This window comes from Dendrobates tinctorius, unplaced genomic scaffold (genome assembly GCF_039654945.1).
Source record: "Dendrobates tinctorius isolate UK_male_01 unplaced genomic scaffold, ASM3965494v1 ptg000138l, whole genome shotgun sequence".
NCBI lineage: Eukaryota > Metazoa > Chordata > Amphibia > Anura > Dendrobatidae > Dendrobates > Dendrobates tinctorius.
Window position 1 is genome coordinate 992239 of NW_027361806.1, and position 23662 is coordinate 1015900.

At 45.2% G+C, this 23662-nt stretch overlaps 1 long non-coding RNA gene across 1 annotated transcript in view; it reads right to left on the bottom strand.

Annotated features, from left to right (window-relative positions):
• Window positions 1–528: 528 nt before the first annotated feature.
• The window catches only part of LOC141048608 (uncharacterized), a 30647-nt gene continuing 7513 nt past the window's right edge, over window positions 529–23662 (bottom strand). The window contains exon 3 of the long non-coding RNA XR_012220100.1: window positions 529–957. This is a non-coding gene — a long non-coding RNA (uncharacterized lncRNA). The remainder of the gene's footprint in view (window positions 958–23662) is intronic.

Below are 23662 nucleotides of genomic sequence, written 5' to 3' on the forward strand. Positions count from 1 at the left end.
ATATTTCCAAAAAGAATTTCTACGTAAATTAGTCCTTTCCCACGAAGACTGCTACATAGAATCAGATCTTTGTGTCTAGCTCTAATAATCAGGAAAATGATGACAAGTTGGACTATTATTAAAAACACAAACTTTCCTCTGTTTATGTTCAAATAAAATTTCAAATTTAAAATTTTACAATTTTTTTTTAATCATATATTTTTGCGTTCAGCATCAAATTCATTATAGTACAACTATTTTTTATTTATTTCTTAAACTTTTCAGACTTGACAAAAACATTTTTTATCCCTTAGTTTTACAACACAATCACGTTTTTTTTCATGGGTTCCCTAGTACCAGGATCACAGAAGTTTAGGATGAGTGGCTACGATGTATAGTATTATATAGTATTATATTATTAATATTTTTTCAGGCCTCCACCAGTACTGAAAGGGTAAAATTTTCACAATGCAATCACATATATTGTCTTAACATCTTCTTTTTCTAGAAGGATCTTTTATTTCCCATAGTGCTATGGGGCTATGTAAATTGAATTTGTGTTCATACGAAAAATGTATTTATTCTTGTTTTTTTTTTTCTTTTGTCATGTACAATAACATTCTAAAGTAGTGCCTTAAATACCTAAATTAATATTTTATATGACTTTATTGCACAAGTTTATCAAATGTAAACACATCCAAAATTAATGTTGTTTTATACAAAGACTTAAAATATCTATGTGGATAAAATAAAAAAAAATTATATCAGATCAAGCGACTTTATGTGGTTTATGCAAAGGGAAAATGCAGAAAGTAAAAGGCTTCTCTATTTTGCACAATCTCCTTTGTTAGAAGGGCCCATTGATAATCAATCAGTTCTCTATGTTTCTGGGTTGGTCCTTCAGTGATCAGCTGGGATCTGTGAGTGATCGATTTCTCTGCAGCTCCACCTAGGGCTGGATTTCAGTAAACTTTTGTCCTGGGCAAATATAAAAGAGGGCATCCAAAATGCTAAGTTATTGCACCATACACATAATCGTTTAGGGCTCAATGCATGATTGCATTTGTGCTTACAATGTACACAATATACAATCTATACTATATACGGACAATGTAATCTATATACAATCTATACTATATTCAATGTACACTATTATTATTATTATTATTATACATTTATATAGCGCCATTTATTCCATGGCGCTTTACATGTGAAAAGGGGAAATATGGACAAGTACAAGAAACATGTGTAAGACAAGGGACACACAAGTACAGAAGGAGAGAGGACCCTGCCCGCGAGGGCTCACAGTCTACAGGGAGGGTGAGGATACACTAGGAGATGGTAGAGCTGGTTGTGCGGTGGTTCAGTAGACCGAGGATCATTGCAGGCTGTAGGCTTGTCAGAACAGGTGGGTCTACAGGTTCTTCTTGAAGGTTTCCGTTGTTGGTGAGAGTCTGATGTGTTGCGGAAGAGAGTTCCAGAGTATGGGGGAGGCACAGGAGAAGTCTTGTATGCGGTTGTGGGAAGATGAGATGGGGAGTAGAGAAGGAGATCTTGAGAGGATCGAAGGTTGCATGCGAGTAGGTACCGGGAGACCATGTCACAGATGTATGGAGGAGACAGGTTGTGGATGGCTTTGTATGTCATGGTTAGGGTTTTGAACTGGAGCCTCTGGGCAATAGGAAGCCAGTGTAGGGCTTGGCATAGGGGGGGAGGCTGGGGAATAGTGGGGGGACAGGTGGATTAGTCAGGCAGCAGAGTGTAGGATGGATTGGAGTGGTGCCAGAGTGCTGGAGGGGAGGCCAGAGAGTAGGAGGTTGCAGTAGTCGAGACGGGAGATAAGGGCGTGCAGTAGTGTTTTTGTGGTTTCATGGTCGAGGAATGCGCAGATCCGGGAAATATTTTTGAGTTTGAGGTGGCAGGAGGAGGCAAGGGCTTGGATATGTGGTTTGAAAGAGAGGGCAGAGTCGAGGATCACCCCATGGCACCGAGAGTGTGGGGCTGGGGAAAGCGAGCAGCCATTGACATTGATGGATAGGTCTGGTGGAGGGGTAGACTGAGATGGGGGAAAGATGATGAATTCTGTTTTGTCCATGTTCAGTTTGAGAAAGCAAGCAGAAAAGAAGGCTGAAATAGCAGACTTTGTGGGATTTTGGTCAGTAAGGAGGTGAGGTCAGGTCCAGATAGGTAGATCTGCATGTCATCGGCGTAGAGGTGATACTGCAAGCCGTGGGTTTCTATGAGCTGTCCAAGTCTGAAGGTGTAAATGGAGAAGAGTAGGGGTCCTAGGACTGAGCCTTGAGGAACACCGACAGACAGGGGGCGAGGTGAGGAGGTGGTGTGTTAGAGGGAGACGCTAAATGTTTAGTTTGTTAGATATGATGAGATCCAGGATAGGGCCAAGTCTGTGATGCCAAGAGATGAGAGAATCTGTAGCAGGAGGGAATGGTCCATGGTGTCGAAGGAAGAAGACAGGTCCAGGAGAAGGACAGCGTAGTGTCGCTTGCTCTTGGCGGTTAGTAGGTCGTTAGTGACTTTAGTTAGGGCAGTTTCAGTTGAGTGATGCGGTCGGAAGCCAGATTGTAACCGGTCAAAGAGGGAACAGGAGGAGAGGTGGGAGGACAGTTCAAGATATACATGCTGTTCCAGTAGTTTTGAGGCGTAAGAGAGAAGAGATATCGGGCGATAGACACAGAGGATGGGTCGAGGGAGGGCTTTTTGAGGATGGGTGTGATTGAGGCATGTTTGAAGGATGAAGGAAAGACACCATTTGTAAGTGAAAGGTGGAAGAGGTGGGTTAGGGTTGGAAATGAAGACAGTGGCAAAGTTAGGGATGAGGTGGGACGGGTGCGGGTCAAGCGCGCAAGTGGTGACGTGTGATTTTGACAGGAGGCTGGAGAGCTGTACACTATATACAGTCTATACTATATACAGACAATGTAAACTATATACAATGAACACTATATACAGTCTATACTATATACAGACAATGTACACTATATACAAACTATACTATATATAGTGCATATATATATATATAGATATCCTGTATACTCAGTGAGTCATGTGTCACCTTTTTACTTTAAGAAATGAAAAGTATTTTTCGTTTCATGATTTTTTAAATAAACACATGAATTGAAGTGATTTAATTTTTTTTAATTAATTTTTATGCTGCCAAAAAGGGGCTGCCATTTATATTTGCTTGTATGTAATGTGTCGCAGGACGACACAGACACAAAGCAAATACGGCACACACCCTTCCTGGCACGAGCAGTTCACAGTTATAGGGGAAGCCTGGGGCCATGATTTTGGAGCCAAGCGCTATGTGTTGAATTCTACTCATCATCCGCCTCCAGGTTACAGCTTCTGGCATTACATGTCTCGTCTGGCATAGAGGTGCAGCAAGGATTAACAAGGGAGGAAGGAGCAGCATGGACCAGAGAAAATCTGCAAGGAGCCAATGAGCAGCGAGATACTGTAAATCTTGGAAAATCACTGCACACATTTATATAACAGTGCAGACACAAACAAAATGGCTCTAAACTTAGATTACAAACATTATCCTTCCCTCTTCTTCCCAACCAAAAAGGAATGAAGCCAGTAGTTACTGCCTACTTTTTCAGCAATCATAATGCTAGTAAGCGTTATTATTTAATTTTTAGCAAATGTGTGCCGCTGTTCCCCCTAGTGTGTAAAACTGGAAAAAATGAAAATTTAAAGCGCCACTTCAGTGTTTTTTTATTGCAGCGCTGGAGTAGTGCTGCTGATTGTAGTGCAGTCTCTCTCCCTACAGAGACACCAGCGTACTCGCCACCGCAGCCCCCGTCCTGCTCCATCCAGGTCTGCTGCTGCCCGGGTTGCTTGCACTGCACCCAGGTCTCAGGGAACTGTGCTTAGGGCACGCACGCACACTTCCTCTTTTTTAAAGGGGCCACGCATGTTCTTCTAATGTGTCCAAAGCCAGTAGCTGGAGGACACTTACTATTTAAAGCACCACCTCCAACATGGAGGTGTCTGTGCAATGTTGTGAGTTTGTTTTCCTAACACTCTTGTATCTCAGCCTGCTGAGCCCGCCAGTACTCATCTCAATGGCAGCCAGTCCTGCTGCACCCGCCAGCGCTCATCTCAATGGAAGTCAGTCCCATTGCACCTGCCAGTGCTCATCTCAATGGCAGCAGGTTCCACTGCACCCGCCAGTGCTCATCTCAATGGCAGCTGGTCCAGCTGCACCTGCCAGTGCTTATCTCAAAGGCAGCCAGTCCCGCTGAACCCGCCAGCGTTCATGTCAATGGCAGCCGGTCCTGCTGCACCCGCAAGTGCTCATCTCAATGGCAGCTGGTCCCACTGCGCCCACTAGTGCTCATTTAAATGGCAGCTATTCCCGCTGCACCCGCCAATGCTCATCTCAACGTCAGCTGGTCCTGCTGCACCCAACAGAGCTCATCTCAATGGCAGCCGGTCCAGTTGCATCCGCCAGTGCTCATCTCAACAGCAGCCAGTCTACTTGCACCTGCCAGTGCTCACCTCAATGGCAGCCAGTCCTGTTGCTTCTTCCAGTGCTCATCTCAATGGCAGGCAGTCCCGCTGCACCTGCAAGTTCTCATCTCTCCGTCTGCCGGTCCTGTCTGCATCTGAGGTTCCTGTCATCTTTCTCCACCTGCCTGCATCTGTTTGACATTCCCTCGGGCCGCCCTAGCTACTCGTTCCTAGGTGTCAGCTGTCATCTACCCAAATTCAGTCCGGGAAGCAGCACTTGGACCGTCTCCCTTGTCTTTCCTCGGATCTCAGTGTCGTTAGCTGCAGCATGTCCATGGTCAGATTGGGTGAGACTCCTAGTCACGCCCCTCCAGGTCTTACTTGGGCTTCGGCGCAGTAGTTCCACCACCCAGCTCATTACACTGATCTAAGTTCCATGCCACTAGTATTGTACTCACCAGCCACCATCTTCATCTGTGATTGGTGCTGCACTGGTCGGTCTTCTGCAGGTTGTGACCTGCCGGATCTGTGCCGCCCCTGAGGCTTCAGTCGCCACAGAGGTACTGCACCTCCTCCTGAGGTGTGGTGCCCCACCATCCAGGTAACGTGGGAACTCCGAACCACGCTCCAACACCGGCACCCCACACAACACAGTAGTTCAGCAAAGCCACATTGCGGCTCCTTGCTTAGAGAGTAGCAGAGCACCTTTGGTGGTTCCCTGCTTGGAACATGAAACGTGCTGGGAGGCGGGTGGAGTTTAGAATACATAAAGATTGGGAAGAGTCAGTCAGTCAGAGAGAGAGAGAGAGAGTCACTCGGAGAGGAGTGAGGATCCGTGGAAGAGGGAAGGAGGAAGGAGTGCTGCAGCTGCCTCAGTGATCTGAGCCAGCTGGCACAGGAAAGGAAAGAAGGAGAAAGACATTAGACTGAAACCTGACCTTCTAAGAGAGAGAGGGATTAGTACGGAATGAAGGAGTAAAGGGAACAGAGAGGCCGTGGGTTATAGGAAGAACCCTACCTAGAAGTTCTAAGCGCAAGGCCGGAGCCCGGTCCCCGAGGTTGTATGGACACTAATGGGTCTGCAGCAGACACCGGTGGAGTAGTGGGCTGTAAATGCACTACTCCCATCTAAGATTTGGGGCACAACAGCAACTTGGATAGTGAGCCGGAACTCAGGAGTAAGGAGTCCCTGAAGCAGGCTACAGCCGTCTGCCGTACAAGTAGATTTCTTGGGAACATCTGTCAGGAGGCACTCCAGTGTAACTCAGTACTAGGAGTACTTCACTTAAAGGCGCTATAGAGGAGACGTTCAGAAAGGTACATGTTGGCGGAGTGTTGGAAGGGAGCATCCTATCATGCCTGGAGGTTGACTGAGCCCCAGACCTGGAGGACACAGCACGGAGGCAGGCATCTGTGTGAACTGCAGACTGTGCGTAAAGCTTTGGAACTACATGCCCTGGTGTCTTCCACTTATTCCCGCATCACTACACCTCGCACTACGACATCTGGGCACTGGCCCCTACACCGCCTGTGCCTCTCCTCCATTGCTACATCTACACTACCCTGGGACTACAGCTCCACCTGTGGGGAGCTTCACCATCTTGGCTGCAAACCACCACCAATCCCAGAGGATCTGCATGCAGCGTCGGCCTAACACCTCACTTGCCGAACACCACAGGTGGCGTCACGAACTATTCATGAACTATTTCATTGTTCATTCGTCCCCCTTTTTTGCCATGGAGCCCCAGGGCCACGGACCGGGTCACCGCTTCCGTGACAACTCCCATTGAAATCAACGGGCCCGGTACCGAGTACCCCGCTAGGCCCTGGTGGGGCGCTCCATTCTGGCATCACGAACAGGATGACGAGACGCGATGCCATCGGGTTCTGTGTGCCTAAGATTTGCTGGACTTAAAAACTTTTGAGAATGTGCAGAAGACCCAATTTGATAGACTGTGAAATGAATACTAAAAATGGCCGACAGCCTGGAGAAGAAGGGCGTGATCATATGGGTGGTCCTAAGAAAAGAGCATGGACTGTCCTGGGCCTCCCGTGTCTAAACTTCTATGCGACAGCAACATGGCCCACCCCCCGAGGGGTTCGTGTACTGACTTGGTATGGAGGTGCTGGAAGAAGACGCCGCCTCAAGAAGGAGGGGCAGAAGCCAGTGGCAGGAAGGAAGCCGAGACAGGAAGAAGAATGCCAGAACGCCATGATGAAAGAAGAGGGAAGGAGGCCTGCGGAGCGCGGGGAGGCTGAGCTGGATCTCCCCGGTGCCATGGCTGAAGGCTTGGACCCTGCTTCAAGATTGAATCGCCGGCAGCTAGAGGAAGAGGTTGCCTGGTTGACCCAACGTTTGCAGCTGAGGCAGGAGGCCTTGTGGAGGCTGAATTGGCAGCACGCCCAGGAGAGGCCTACGCCAGCGGTACCGCCGTCACCAGTACCCGTCACTGCAATACCGGAGCTTCCCCAGGCAGACGCCATGGAGCCTCCAGCCGCTGCCACACCACCGACAGCATCCGGAGTCCCTTCTCTGCCGCCACCACCGGAGGAATTGTATGAGGCCTTGGGAGCCGAAGCGGAAGAAGAGGAGCTCCTGCCCAGACCTGACGCGGCCATGCAGGTCCCACCAGAGACCCCTGCGGACCCGGAGCTGCCATTAGCTCCACTGCCGTCCCTGGTGTCCCACCGGACAGCGCCCACCACCACCATGCCTGCACCGGAGCAGAGACCGCACTGCCAGGAGATACCAGGTATATACCCCAGCCCTCCTAATGGGTTGCCTCCCGAATTCACGTTGTCAGAGACTGGCTTGCGGGAACTCAAAATGGGGCAGTTGGAAGAGTCAGCTGGGGGCACCAGACTGTCGGAAATGGGGAGGTGGAAGAGGTCCTTACTGAGAAGGGTACGGCTGGAACAGGCGCGCACGTTTCGGCATCTTCGGGGAGTGGAGGAGTCTAGGTTGCTTTGGTATAGTGACCTCGGGATCCCTTGGCTGCCGAGTCCCCATGTAGTCGCCCATCAGCGCCAACAAGCTGCAGCATCCCTCGGTGCTAGGCCAAGCACCAGAGCAACAGAGCCACCTACCCATAAGGAACAGTTGATGGGTATCGATATGCATCATGGGTTCCCTTTACCACAGCTTCAAGGCCCTAGGCGGCAATCACACCAGTTGCCACCCCCATGCCCTTTGGCAAGCAACCAGCAACAAGATGAAGACACCCAAAGTTTCACCCCTGGTAGCAGTTCCAGTCCAGAAATCCCAGGAGGGGACCACAATTAGTCAAAATGCTACTTTGAAGTAAATCTCGTTGCCCAGGAGGGTATTTGCACAGTTGTGCCATTGTTTTCTATTTTTGCACCAGTTTCCTATTTTTGGTTATCATGTCCTAGTTTATTTTCCCAAAGTTGCCCTGTTTTGTTGGCAGCCTTCACACTTGAACTGTGGAGATCATGAACTTTGAATGGTCCAGAACTGTTATTGTATATAGTTTGCACCTCTTTAGGTGCTCTCTCTTGGTTTTACGTAGGACTCTCTTTTTGAAAGAAGATCTACCTCGACATAGGGACATTTCCAGACGCGATGGCCGGACCAGTGTCTATCTTTGCACTTGATAATAATGCTTAATGTTATTCTCTGAATAAGAAGCTAGAAAGTAATAGTGCATAATGAAAGTATTAATGACAGATTTTATAGAAGTATATTGAGAAAGAGACATAGTGAATGTTTTACAGAGTTTTTGAATAAAGATGTTGAGAATGTGAATGCAGAATTGAAAATTACAGGTGACGAACCAGGTATCTACGGTTGTCGTCCTAAGTCTAGGAGAGAGAGTGAAAAGTAGAAAATGTGAGAGATAATGGAAAGAGATGTGTTGCTAGAAAATGTGAATTGATATTGAGTTTGCTGCTGTAGCACTTTAAATTAGGTAGCATAATTTAAGATTTAGACAGTTAAATTGTTTGTAACGTTCAAGAAACTGTGCCTCCTGTATTAGGAAGTTTAGTATAAGAAATGTTTATTCAGCATTACCAAAATTTTGTATGTTCCTATATTGTCAACTGTGTTTGCTTTGCAGCCCGCGGACGTGCTGTGTTTAACGGGGGGGAATGTGGCGCCCCTGACGCTTCAGTCGCCACAGAGGTACTGCACCTCCTCCTGAGGTGTGGTGCCTCACCATCCAGGTAACGTGGGAACTCCTAACCATGCTCCAACACCTGCACCCGATACAACACAGCAGTTCAGCAAAGCCACATTGCGGCTCCTTGCTTAGAGAGTAGCAGAGCATCTTTGGTGGTTCCCTGCTTGGAACACAAAACGTGCTGGGAGGTGGGTGGAGTTTAGAATACATAAAGAGCGGGAAGAGTCAGTCAGTCAGTCAGAGAGAGAGAGAGAGAGAGAGAGAAAGAATCACTCGGAGAGGAGTGAGGATCCGTGGAAGAGGGAAGGAGGAAGGAGTGCTGCAGCTGCCTCAGTGATCTGAGCCAGCTGGCACAGGAAAGGAAAGAACGAGAAAGACATTAGACTGAAACCTGACCTTCTAAGAGAGAGAGGGATTAGTACGGAACGAAGGAGTAAAAGGGAACAGAGAGGCCGTGGGTTATAGGAAGAACCCTGCCTAGAAGTTCTAAGCGCAAGGCCGGAGCCCGGTCCCCGATGTTGTATGGACACTAATGGGTCTGCAGCAGACACCGGTGGAGTAGTGGGCTGTAAATGCACTACTCCCATCTAAGACTTGGGGCACAACAGCAACTTGGATATTGAGCCAGGACTCAGGAGTAAGGAGTCTCTGAAGCAGGCTACAGCTGTCTGCCGTACAAGTAGAATTCTTGGGAACATTTGTCAGGAGGCACTCCAGTGTAACTCAGTACTAGGATTACTTCACTTAAAGGTGCATTGGAGGAGTCGTTCAGAAAGGTACATGTTGGCGGAGTGTTGGAAGGGAGCATCCTATCATGCCTGGAGGTTGACTGAGCCCCAGACCTGGAGGACACAGCACGGAGGCAGGCATCTGTGTGAACTGCAGACTGTGAGTAAAGCTTTGGAACTACATGCCCTGGTGTCCTCCACTTATTCCCGCATCACTACACCTCGCACTACGACATCTGGGCACCGGCCCCTACACCGCCTGTGCCTCTCCTCCATTGCTACATCTACACTGCCCTGGGACTACAGCTCCACCTGTGGGGAGCTTCACAATCTTGGCTGCAAACCACCACCAGTCCCAGAGGATCTGCATGCAGCGTCGGCCTAACACCTCACTTGCCGAACACCACAGGTGGCGTCACGAACTATTCATGAACTATTTCATTGTTCATTCATCCCCCTTTTTTGCCATGGAGCCCCAGGGCCACGGACCGGGTCACCGCGTCCGTGACAACTCCCATTGAGATCAACGGGCCCGGTACCGAGTACCCCGCTAGGCCCTGGTGGTGCGCTCCATTCTGGCATCACGAACAGGATGACGAGACCCGATGCCATCGGGTTCCATGTGCCTAAGATTTGCTGGACTTAAAAATTTTTGAGAATGTGCAGAAGACCCAATTTGATAGACTATGAAATGAATACTAAAAATGGCCGACAGCCTGGAGAAGAAGGGCGTGATCATATGGGTGGCCCTAAGAAAAGAGCATGGACTGGCCTTGGCCTCCCCTGTCTAAACTTCTATGTGACAGCAACATGGCCCACCCCCCCGAGGGGTTCGTATACTGGCTTGGTATGGAGGTGCTGGAAGAAGACGCCGCCCCAAGAAGGAGGGGCAGAAGCCAGTGGCGGGAAGGAAGCCGAGACAGGAAGAAGAAGAATGCCAGAACGCCATGATGGAAGAAGAGGGAAGGAGGCCTGCGGAGCGGGGGGAGGCTGACCTGGGTCTCCCCGGTGCCATGGCTGAAGGCTTGGACCCTGCTTCTAGATTGAATCGCCGGCAGCTAGAGGAAGAGGTTGCCTGGCTGACCCAACGTTTGCAGCTTTGGGGTTTCTCTTCACCATGGAGATTATTCTGCGATCATCCACAACTGTTGTCTTCCATGGGCGCCCAGGTTTTTTGCATTGATGAGTTCACCAGTGCTTTCTTTCTTTCTCAGGATGTACCAAACTGTAGATTTTGCCACTCCTAATGTTGTAGCAATTTCTTGGATGGGTTTTTCTGTTTTTGCAACTTAAGGATGGCTTGTTTCACCTGCATGGAGAGCTCCTTTGACCGCTTGTTTCCTTCTCAGCAAAACCTTCCAAATGCAAGCACCACACCTCAAATCAACTCCAGGCCTTTTATCTCCTTAATTGAGAAGGACATAACGAAGGGATTGCCCACACCTGTCCATGAAATAGCCTTAGAGTTAATTGTCCAATTACTTTTGGTCCCTTTAAAAACAGGGTGGCACATGTTAAGGAGCTGAAACTCCTAAACCCTTCATCCAATTTTAATGTGAATTCCCTCAAATGAAAGCTGAAAGTCTGAACTTCAACTGCATCTGAATTGTATTGTTTAAAATTCATTGTAGTAATGTCTAGAACCAAAATTAGAAAAGTGGTGTCTCTGTCCAAATATATATTGACCTAACCGTATAACTTTCCCTTTTCCGTGGGCATTTTATTTGTTTTTAACCTTTGTTTGTTTTTCATTATTTCTAGTTATCTTCTTTTATATCTGTTGGCTGTCTCGGATTAAAGGGACCCTTCGGGACTTATGCTGCTGCTATTCGTTCCAGTAGTCTATTTGTGCTATTGCGCGAACTTTTCAAATACATCGTTTTTGAATTGAGACTTACCATCATGTCTCCTTCTCTACTCATGGATACCTCCTATATATATGTACTGTATTATTGATGTAGTGGGAACATTATTCTTTACATAAACTGTAGATACATAGATGATAGATAGATCATAGATAGATAAATAGATAGATAGATAGATGATAGATGATTGATATAGATAGATAGATGATAGATTGATCAAAACATTGATCATTTCACACAAAACTCCAAAAATGGGCCGGACAAAAGTATTGGCACCCTCAGCCTAATACTTGGTTGCACAACCTTTAGCCAAAATAACTGCGACCAACCGCTTCCGGTAACCATCAATGAGTTTCTTACAATGCTCTGCTGGAATTTTAGACCATTCTTCTTTGGCAAACTACTCCAGGTCCCTGATATTTGAAGGGTGCCTTCTCCAAACTGCCATTTTTAGATCTCCCCACAGGTGTTCTATGGGATTCAGGTCTGGACTCACTGCTGGCCACCTTAGAAGTCTCCAGTGCTTTCTCTCAAACCATTTTCTAGTGCTTTTTGAAGTGTGTTTTGTGTTATTGTCCTGCTGGAAGACCCATGACCTCTGAGGAAGAACCAGCTTTCTCACGCTGGGCCCTACATTATGCTACAAAATTTGTTGGTAGTCTTCTGACTTCATAATGCCATGCACACGGTCAAGCAGTCCAGTGCCAGAGGCAGCAAAGCAACCCCAAAACATCAGGGAACCTCCGCCATGTTTGACTGTAGGGTCCGTGTACTTTTCTTTGAATGCCTCTTTTTTCTCCTGTAAACTCTATGTTGATGCTTTTGCCCTAAAAGCTCTACTTTTGTCTCATCTGACCAGAGAACATTCTTCCAAAATGTTTTAGGCTTTTTCAGGTAAATTTTGGCAAACTCCAGCCTGGCTTTTTTATGTCTCGGAGTAAGAAGTGGGGTCTTCCTGGGTCTCCTACCATACAGTCCCTTTTCATTCAGACGCCGACGGATAGTACGGGTTGACACTGTTGTGCCCTCGGACTGCAGGGCAGCTTGAACTTGTTTGGATGTTAGTGGAGGTTCTTTATCCAACATCCGCACAATCTTGCGTTGAAATCTCTTGTGAATTTTTCTTTTCCGTCCACATCTAGGGAGGTTAGCCACAGTGCCATGGGCTTTACACTTCTTGATGACACTGCGCACGGTAGACACAGGAACATTCAGGTCTTTGGAGATGGACTTGTAGCCTTGAGATTGCTCATGCTTCCTCACAATTTGGTTTCTCAAGTCCTCAGACAGTTCTTTGGTCTTCTTTCTTTTCTCCATGCTCAATGTGGTACACACAAGGACACAGGACAGAGGTTGAGTCAACTTTAATCCATGTCAACTGGCTGCAAGTGTGATTTAGTTATTGCCAACACCTGTTCGGTGCCACAGGTAAGTTACAGGTGCTGTTAATTACACAAATTAGAGAAGCATCACATGATTTTTCGAACAGTGCCAATACTTTTGGCCACCCTCTTTTTTATGTTTGGTGTGGAATTATATCCAATTTGGCTTTAGGACAATTCTTTTTGTGTTTTTTCATTTAAGACAAATTAAATGAAGATAATAATAACAAAGAATTTGTGTTTGCAATCATTTTCAGGAAGAAACTGAGTATTATCTGACAGAATTGCAGGGGTGTCAATACTTTTGGCCATAACTGTAGATAGATATATAGATAGATAGATAGATGCTACAGCACTGAAAAATAACAAAAAACACTGGAGTGGATGGATGGATAATTGGATGGATAGATAGATAATAGATAGATAGATAGATAGATAGATAAATAGCTAGATAGATAGATCATAGATAGATATATAGATAGATAGATAGATAGATAATAGATACATAGATAGATAATAAATAGATAGATAGTTGATAAAACAATTTGCACTGTAATAGACAGATTATCTTAAAGTGAATCTATTATTCTAGGCTAACTATGAGAACATCTGCCTAAAACTATCTTTGCTGATGCTTCCACATGAATTTTTCTTCTAAGAGTTAGACATGCCACCCATGAGCCGTCCACTTTTTTGTTCTGTTACTTTGACACCTCGTATTGACTTGTAATAACAGGTTATATATATGGATGAGTCTATGACACGAGACATCTGGAATCACCACAAAGGATTGACGCTCCGTACTTTGCTTACTGTTTAACTGAACTAAAGTGAGAATCTCGTGGAACAGAAAACAGTTCAGACTCCATCTAATTCCATTTGTTTTTTGTCATCCCAAACCAATTTCGGTATTAAATGATTTGCCAGCATTTTATCATAGGCAGGGTGCTAAGAATATCCCAAGAACTTCAAATACTGCAAGACAGAGTCTTATTTTATGGTCTGTTAGGAGGTTCATGGTCCAAGAGAAGAAAGTATTTCCTATCACTGCTCTGCCCATATGGAAGTCATACCCAGTCCTCAGTGTAAGAATAGCCAATGAGTGCCCTCTTGTGGGGAATTTTTGGAAAGACAACTGCAGTCTTAAGTTGATGAGAGAACAATGTGAGGCCTAATGTGAAATTCCGACCTGATGAAATAGTTCCACCATCTATCCCCTGCAAATTCAATGCAGCTCTCCATTTAGAACAAATCAGATATTAAGGGCCCGATTCATCATTTGTGAATTTTTTCTAAGTCACTTTACTTTTTATTTGTCTTGTGGTATTCATTGTCGTTTTGCAAGTCAAATTCTTAAAAACTTGCAAGCAGTTCAAGAATTTTGCACAATATAAAAAAGTCTTTATTTCTGTCTTTAACCTTTTTGGCAACTTTTTACCGGAAAAAGTTGCATGTTGCGCTAAAATGTCACAATCTTTGCGGAAAAAAATAAGATAAAACATACACAAAATCACACCAGGGTGTTGTTAAAGTACAGTTGAGGAAAAATGTGCAACTTTTTCTGAAAAAGTCGCAATCAGTGTATCAGCTGCAAAAATCTTAAAACCCTGATCCATGTCCACAATGGCGAACGTTAAAAAAAAAAAAAACGCAGGCGAACACTTAAAAGAAGAATAAGGGGCAAATGCAAAATAGGCAAAAAAAGATAAGAAATGGCACAAATGGAGTTTAAATGCTCCAATTCCAGAGGGTTCTCAGGAGGACCCAATGGGTGCACCAGAGCCAGTTCATTTAGAGGTGACTTTGGAGCTAATCCCTTGTCACTAGGGTTTATTTCGTTTGATGCACAAGTCAGAAGAGAATCATCTGCCATATGCATCAACACTAGTCAGTAGCAGGCAACGAATACAGCTGATGTCTGCACTGCCTCATAATTACAAGCTCCATTGTGGAAAAGTGCAGGAGCGTTAAGCTCTGCTATAAATCAGCTAACAATGATGTAAAAGCACACAAACTTCAAGTGGTGTCGATGGCAGAAGATAAAATCGGTCAAGCAGTGTACTGTGCAGGAACAAACAGTGTATAGGACCATAAAGTGTGTTGTAAAGGTGGAATACACTATATGTCAGAGATGGAGGAAGACCAGAGAAAGGCGACAGGAAGTCAGCTGAGATAGACTGCAACGTGCATGAGCAACCAGGAGCATTGGAACTACAACATTACTGTTCTACCACTAGTGAGTAAATAGAGCCTGGCAGGGCTTCTTTTGGGGCATTATATCCGCAAAACAGGGCAGATTTCGTATTACCACAAATCAATACAAGTTGTAATGTGTATTGCAACCTGTTGTGCATTTTGCAGCTTGATAAAGAACAGCCGTGTTCGAAACGCGTCTCTTCCTCTTGTTCCTGTCCACTATATTTTTTTAATTGTTTTTTGATGGAATAAAGATTACTCTGAAAATTTTACCAGAAGCTGGAACATTTCTTCTTTATCCAGAAATTACAATGGCCACCTGAACATATGTGGGGAGGAGGACTCCCAGACAGTGAATGGGCAGGTACCCAGGGGACCGCCTTTAGGGTTCATGAGGGAACGATACTGGGAGGACAGTAAAAGGAAAGACTTGACTGAAGTTGTCAGGGAAACAGGCGGCGGGGTAGGCTTAAAGGGAGCAGGGGGCGCGCTGAAGTGGCAGTTGACAGGGCGCCGGATAACAGACAGGAAGCCGGGTGAGACAGAGAGAACCGAGGGAGCGGACGGTGTGTTGTGGAGAGACCGACAGGGGCCTGTGAAAGGAAAACTGCGGACTCACCGACACGTGAGACTTGAGAGTCGTTCACCGGCGGCCGCTTCCCTCATATGGTTGCATCCAGACGCCCCCGCTGTTTCCCGCCCTGTTGTGACAGGTCCACGACCTCCACTGACCGCTGTGATGACAGACCATTCCTTGATAGAGGTCAGGACACTGCCCCCCTGCCTTCTCCCACAGCTGTGGCCCTGTCATCACAGGGCCCAGGAGGCACCACCTCACTACAGGCGGCAAGAGAGGCCCCCTGTCCGGTTGGCTAAGGGGCCTCAGGCAGAGGTTAGTGAACGGCTATATTTAGAGACTGCGTCATAACTCTGCGGCGGGACGAGAGACGCAAGGAGACGCCTGCAGCACCCCACCGGCATCATTTCTTCAGGGCCTGTTGTGCCCCACCGGCATCGTTTCTTCAGGGCCTGTTGCGCACCACCGGCATCGTTTCTTCAGGGCCTGTTGCGCCCCACCGGCATCGTTTCTTCAGGGCCTGTTGCGCTCCACCGGCATCGTTTCTTCAGGGCCTGCTGTGCCCCACCGGCATCGTTTCTTCAGGGCCTGTTGTGCCCCACCGACATAGTTTCCTCAGGGCCTGTTGCGCCCCACCGGCATCGTTTCTTCAGGGCCTGTTGCGCTCCACTGGCATCGCCTCTTCAGGGCCTGTTGTGCCCCACCGGTATCATCTCTTCAGGGCCTGTCGAGCCCAGTTCTGTCCCGGAATATCGAGGCGTCAAGGCAGCCGCATCAGCGATCTCAACGCGGCCACGCTTGTGATCCTAACAGACCCCCTGGAAGCATAAGTTTAATATAGGAGCTAAGGACCCGTAGTTTGGTCATACGTGGCCTATAGCACCCGGGCAAACCGGGTTAATCGCATTGCAATAAGAAAGTGTTGGTAGGATTGTTGAGTCCCTGCGTGGACTAGTTGTTGTTAAAGCTTTTGGTTTGCTCAAGATAGCCCCAGCGGCTACAGTTTATTCCACAAACCATACTCAGTCTCGTATCTCGTCACTGCATCCTGCGAACCTGCTGAACCCTACACATATGCAACATAAAAATCTCTTGACAGAGTATCACAAAAATGTGTTTTCAGCCCCCTTCACATGTCAGTCAGTATCTCTAGTAGATTTGGTATAATTTTTTTACACGTACCAAAGACACTTATACACGCACACCCATTATAATCTATCGGCTGCTCACATGTCCCTGTATTCACATGGACCGTATGTCTGTGTGACCCCCACATAACAGAATAGATGTCAATACATCTCGCACACGGATGACACAAGGTGTGAGATCCGTGTGTCGCCCATGTGACGCGTACTGGAATAGAATACAGAATAGAAATGACACATAGTTAGGTGCTAAAGAGGTGCAAAGAGATAGATATCCGTGAGATATATATATATATATATATATATAGTGCCTTGCCCATGTAGTTTACTGTAAATGTATTAAGCTAATAAATAAATGAAAAAAAACAAAGTGGGGTCCCCTCTATTTTTAATAACCAGCAAAGGTAAAGCAGACAGCTGTGAGCTGATATCAGGCTGGGAAGGTTCCTGGTTATTGAGCTCTTCCCAGCCTAAAAATACCAACCTGCCACCCCAGAAGAGGCGCATCACATTAGATGAATAAGTAAAGAAAGTGTAGTCAGCTTACCCGTCTGCAATGAAATCCCCAAGCCTGCCAACGCCCAGCATGGATTGTGGTGAGCATCCACATCAATTAGGAACAAGAGAAAAAAAAAATCAAATGAAAAAAAATATGAGATCATGACTAAGACTTTTTAGTTGAAACGCGGTGATCCTCCTCACTGGTGTGCTTGGTGTTTGCTATGGCAAGATTTTTAAAGAACTAACATATTTTTAAGTTGTCCAATAAAGCTTTGTAAAGTTGCAGCCGCCTCCATCACATTATATGGGCCAATTCTGGCACTTTGCCTTGTCTCTCTCCGATTGCCCTTGTGTGGTGGCAATCTGGGTAATGGAAATTGGGGTTGATGTCTGTTGTGATTTGTCAAAATTCATACCTGCCATCAAGCCCTGGTGGTAGTACTCAAACACCTTTGGTTGCCTGGAAAGTTCAATAGTAGAAAAGGAGAGTTCAGGTGAAGCAGGTACAGTGCAGAGAACTAGGGAGGGTACAGCTGTGGGATTGTGGGCACCCTGAGATAACAAAGTAGAAGATGGGGGCTGAGGCAATGAGTAAGCTGTACCTGGAGGTGTTCGAGAAGGAAGAATACTGGACTTGCCAATTCAAGGCACGAGTACTGAGGAGAAGATAACCGTGGGCAGAAGAGAGGAAAGATATCTGAAAGTATGGAAAAGTCAGGTCAGCCAAGTCATTGAAATTTTGCTTACAAGAATTGTGTTGCTACATGTAGCCCTTAGGCTTGTCCGGAGGAACCTGTTTCAATAGTGTTTAAGGTTACAACACAACAGCTTGGCCCAGGTGACCCTTACACAATAAATAAAAATCAGACACAATGCACGTATTGCCGACTAGATTGTTCTGCTATTCTTTTGATAGGACATTGACAGGATGTAAATGAAGAACAGGGGGCAGGGGTAGACCCCCGACAGGGCGCTGATGATGACCCCGCATATATGGAGATATTTTTTCTTATGGGAACATGGTAAGAAAACTTTTTTTTTTACCACCAATATAGTCATTCTGAAATCAATATGGCTGCCCTGGTGCTTTTATTGGAATATCCACAGTATGGTTTAGACTTTTTTTTGCTACTTTACAGGTATCGTGAGTCTCGACGTTGCCATCTGCAGCTGCACGTTCTCTTCACGAGCTACCGGGGGCTTGTAGTTTATGGGCTTATAGTAATATCCAGTGTGTAACACAAGTCTGGGGAAACATTAGCACTAGCTACGTAACCTTCATTATTAATGGTATGCATTACACTTATTAAGAGGCGCTCGCCTATTATGTTTGGATGGGCTCGTTGCTTGCTTTAGCCTAATTCCTTCCATCAATGTAAAGCCGCTCATTTTCCACCAACGTCTAATAACCCCCCTCCATCTTTGGACATGTTGAAATGTCAAGCCAACTGAGTAACACGTAGGAGAGTGCCAGTACACAGCTGACAGTTTACAGCCAGGATCCCACCCTGATTCTGCACTGGGGTCTCTGGAAGTCACAATGCATACACAGAAGACCTTGTGGTGGAGAACGTCTAACGCATGAATGTTGGCAGATCACCTTCCGCCTTTATCCAGGGTATTTACTGGCTGTGAAAGTCTGGAGAGGCATAAAACTCTACAGGTTTCCTGTTTAATATGGCAGAATTTCTGCCTCTGTCTAATAGTAGCAGATACAAAAATGCATATAACGCAGATCTGGAGTTACTGTACCAATATAAATTATTTTCTTTGTTAAGGGTGCCTTAAAGATAATGCCCTTTTTTTATCTATATAGGATCAAAACTCAATGAAGAATTATTTCCCAATATATCCACAATATGGGGAGTTTTATTTTTTTGTTTTGTTATTTTTTTCTGATTCAAAGCTCCAAATATTATATATAAACTTAAATGCTAAATTTTGGCAACCTGCTGTCACCACTAGAGGGAGCTGAGGAGCTTACTGCATACTCTTCCTACATTGAGCTAAATAATAAAACTGTATACAATAAGCCTCCTCAGTGCTCTAAGTTTGAGTCCCCGAGGCTCCATGTCTCATGGCTGTTCAACAGCCGCAACACATGCAGGGATTGGCTGTTTGTTAGGAAATCCCTGCATGTGTTGCAGCTGTCTTGGCAGCTCTGGGTCTGCTGAAATTTAAATGCTGTTTTTTTTTCCTTTGTTCCAGCAAGAGTTAATGTATGTCTCTTGCTGGCAGTTTCTTTTAGGCTGGTCAGCTGATGTTGGTTGGTAAGCACTCCCACCTCCCTTTAAATAGTCACATGACCCATAAGCTGATCGTCGGTTGTAGAGTTTTTCTCCTATGCAGGCCAGCTAGGTGTGTGGAGCTCACCTGTGACGGTGGTGTTGCTGCTGTTGGAGTTCTGTTACCCTTGTGTTGTTTTCTCTGCTGCTGTGGAGGATAGCAGCAGAGCTTGAATTGAGCATTATCCTTTTTGTCTGTCCCCTGTTTGTCTATTCCGCTGTGTGTTATCATCTGCAGTGGTGAGGCTAGCGTCTTTGTCAGCCTGTGCACTAGCCAGAATTCTTAGAGGTGACAGTCAGGGACTAGGCACCTGACGGCGGCGGGGTGAAAGACCCGCATAGGGCATTAGGGAAGCTTAGGGACAGGCACAGGTTGGTATCAGGAGGTGTCCCATTCCCCACTCGCAACCCTTAGGGCCTTCCTCCTCTTTTTCCATCTCATTGTATTTATATGACAGATAATACCTTACCTGAGCACGTTCACTCATCACTAATACAGATCCTACTTCTTAACTTATGCTGACATGATCGATGTGGGATGCAGTGGTGTGGGTTTCAAGCGTCAAGTGCAGGGCAAAAAGCATTTTGTGATCCCCCCCTAGCATGTGAACCAATAGAGGACCATGAAACATTTCCACCAGTCTAGTATTGAAACCCTTATTCCCCAAGCCCAATAATTGTAGTTTAAGAAAATACTGATGTAGCTATGGTTTGCTTTTTGGCTTTCAAGTTTTTTCTACTATTTTCTGAAACCCAACATAACACTTGAAAAAATAAAAAGCTGTACTTTATTATAAATTATTTGTTTCTATTACATTTTTGCTTTTTTTTAACCCCTTCACACCCGAGCCTGTTTTTGCCTTCGTGACCGGGCCAATTTTTTCAATTCTGACCAGTGTCACTTTATGAGGTCATAACTCTAGAACGCTTCAATGGATCCTACTGATTCTGACATTGTTTTCTCATGACATATTGTACTTCATGATGGTGGTAAAATTTTATAGATATGAGCTGCGCTTATTTGTGAAAAAAAATCAAAATTTGGCGAAAATTTAGAAAATTTTGCAATTTTCAAACTTTTAATTTTTATGCCCTTAAATCAGAGAGTGATATCACACAAAATAGTTAATAAATAACATTTACCACATGTCTACTTTACATCTGCACAATTTTGGAAACATAATATTTTTTTTTTTTTTTTTTTTTTAGGAAGTTATAAGGGTTAAAAGTTGACCAGCGATTTCTCATTTTTACAACAAAATTTGCAACACCCTTTTTTTTAGGGACCACCTCACATTTGAAGTGAGTTTGGGGGGTCAATATGACAGAAAATACCCAAAAGTGACACCATTCTAAAAACTACACCTCTCAATGTACTCAAAACCACATTCAAGAAGTTTATTAACCCTTCAGGTGCTTCACATGAATGAATGGAATATGGAAGGAAAAAATAAACATTTAACTTTTTTTCACAAACATTTTACTTCAAAAACCATTTTTTTTTTATTTTCACAAGTGTAAAAAGAGAAAATGAACCACAACATTTTTTGTGCAATTTCTTCCGAATACGCCAATACCCCGTTTGTGGGGCTAAACCACTGTTTGAGCACACGGCAGAGCTCAGAACGGAAGGAGTGCCGTTTGACTTTTTCAATGCAGAATTGGCTGGAATTGAGATCGGATGCCATGTCGCGTTTGCAGAGCCCCTGATGTACCTAAGCAGTGGAAATCCCCCACAAGTGACCCCATTTTGGAAACTATACCCCCGAAGGAACTTATCTAGATGTGTGGTGAGCACTTTGAACCCCCAAGTGTTTCACTAAAGTTTATAATGTAGAGCCGTGAAAATAAAAAAAATCATTTTTTTTCCACAAAAATGATCTTTTAGCCCCCCATTTTTATTTTCACAAGGGTAACAGGAGAAATTGTACCCCAAGAGTTGTTGTCCAATTTGTCCTGAGTACGCTGGTACCCTATATGTGGGAGAAAACTACTGTTTGGGCACACGGTGGGGCTCGGAAGGGAAGTAGTGACGTTCTGAAATGCAGACTTTGATGGAATGGTCTGCGGGCGTCATATTGCATTTACAGAGCCCCTGATGTACCTAAACAGTGGAAACCCCCAATTCTAATTCCAACCCTAACCCCAACACACCCCTAACCCTAATCTCAGCCCTAACCATAACCCTAACCACAAACCTAACACCAACACACCCATAACCTTAATCCCAGCCCTAGCCCTAACCCTAGCCCTAACCTGCTTTTTTTTTTTTTTTTTTTTTTTTGTGACAAGATCGTTGCCCTGCAATCTGACTCATAGTAACGCCACTTCTCCTCTGATCTCACACTGACAGATGATCAGAGGTGAAGCAGCGTTACTATGTGACAAGATCGCTGCCTGGCACATAATAACGCGACTTCTCCTCAGATCTCACAATGACAGATGATCAGAGGTGAAGCAGCGTTACTGTGTGACAAGATCGCTGCCTGGCACAGCTGTGCCAGGCAGCGATCAGCTGTGCCAGGCAGCGATCTAGTCACACAGTAACGCTGCTTCACCTCTGATCATCTGTCAGTGTTAGATCAGAGGAGAAGCCGCGTTACAATGAGTGAGATCGCCGGGAAACAAGCAGCTTTCCCAGCGATCGCTCCCATTGGCTGCTGTGATGCTGACGTCATCAGGACCTGAACCAATCAGGTCTCGATGATGTCGGGGGTCCCAGCATGCATAGTGCACCGGGATCCCCGCATTGTAAGGTATGTGGGGGTCCCGGGGGCACAAAACCGCCGACAGTAGATAAACAAAAGAAGAGCAAAAGAAGAAAGACGCGCACTCTTGCTGTGGAGGAGATAGGTGCTGACTGTACGTGGAGGGTCCACAAACAATAGTCAGTAGATAAACAGTCGCACTCAAGTGTGGATTAATCTTGCCAAAAAATCTTGAAGATTTTGTGAAATTTTTGGATTTTTATTTTATTTCAAATGCATCAAATAGTGTAACACCGCAGACAAAAGAAGTATCCAAAATGTGGGTATAATATCGTAATCCAGGATATGAGTATACTATGGTTACGTTTCGACCTACTAAGAGGCCTTTCTCAAACCATACTGCAAAATAAAATAAAAAGCAATTACAACAATGAATATGGACGACAAACTCGCGGAAAGCTGGAAAAGAAATAATAAACATGAAAAAAATGTGAAAAAATTTAAAAAAAATAAAAATATATATTTTTTAAAAATATTAACAAAAAAACAACAAAAACAGAAAAGTAGTGCAAAAAAAACCCTAAAGGCGAAACATATCTATACAAATTTAAGCACGACAACATAAAGGTTCCTAAGGCAATTAGGAAAATGTCATATATAGAGTTGAGCGACTATTGTTTTTTTAGGGTCGCGTTTCGTTTCGTGAAACCCGACTTTTCCAAAAGTCGGGTCGAGCAAGATCGTCCGATTATAGGGAAAAGTCGGGGTCGTCCCGAAACACGAAACCCAATGTAAGTCAATGGGGAATAAAAGTCGTCAGTGAGAGGAGGACAGGAAACACACCTACAGTGCCCATTTGAATGCCAAAAGCATCAATTCTTCTTACTTAAGCTTGTCAACCTTAATTAACTTCATAATACAAGTTACGCACTGAAAAATGGGGGTTATTTGGCTAAAGTTGTGGGGGGGAGGGCTGGCTCCAGGTTTTCATGTGCCCTGGGCGAAAGAGCGCCCCTTTAACACATACCACAACTCATCATGCTCCGATACGGCAGAGAAATAGCGGTATAGTACAATGAAAAATACCTCACTTTTTACATCTCATGACGAGGCCCATCTATTTCTCCATACAGAATCATTGGTCCCATATAATGTTTGAAACAGTATATGATGAGCTCCACATAATGCTACAGTATATGTTGGTCCCCATGGATGAAGCTCTACTGTCTTATGGGCCCAAATAACCCTCCGTCAGGCGCAATAGATCTGACAGGCACACAGTAATTAGTTTCACTTCTCTCTCCTTGCCCACTTATCAGAAAACCCCACCCCTCCTAGTTATCTCCTGACTCTACAGGCTCTGTGAAACCTGATATCACAGTGACTCAGCAGACCTTCTAGTGAGCAGATATCAACACTTTGGCTTCTCAGGCACATTGCGCCTGATTTCAACACAAATTGAAAGGTTAGTATTTTCTTTTTTTATTCATCACGATTGTGTATTTAGCTTGTTTTATGAAGGATTAATGCTAAGTTAGTGTACATAAGTACTGTTTTCTTAGACAAAAGGAGGGTGGCTTCTAAGGCACATTGCGCCCTAACACATACTCTTTCTCTCTTGCTTCAGATTTTCTGCTGCAATGGCCAGAAAACAGTATGATTCATCTAAACCCCTTCA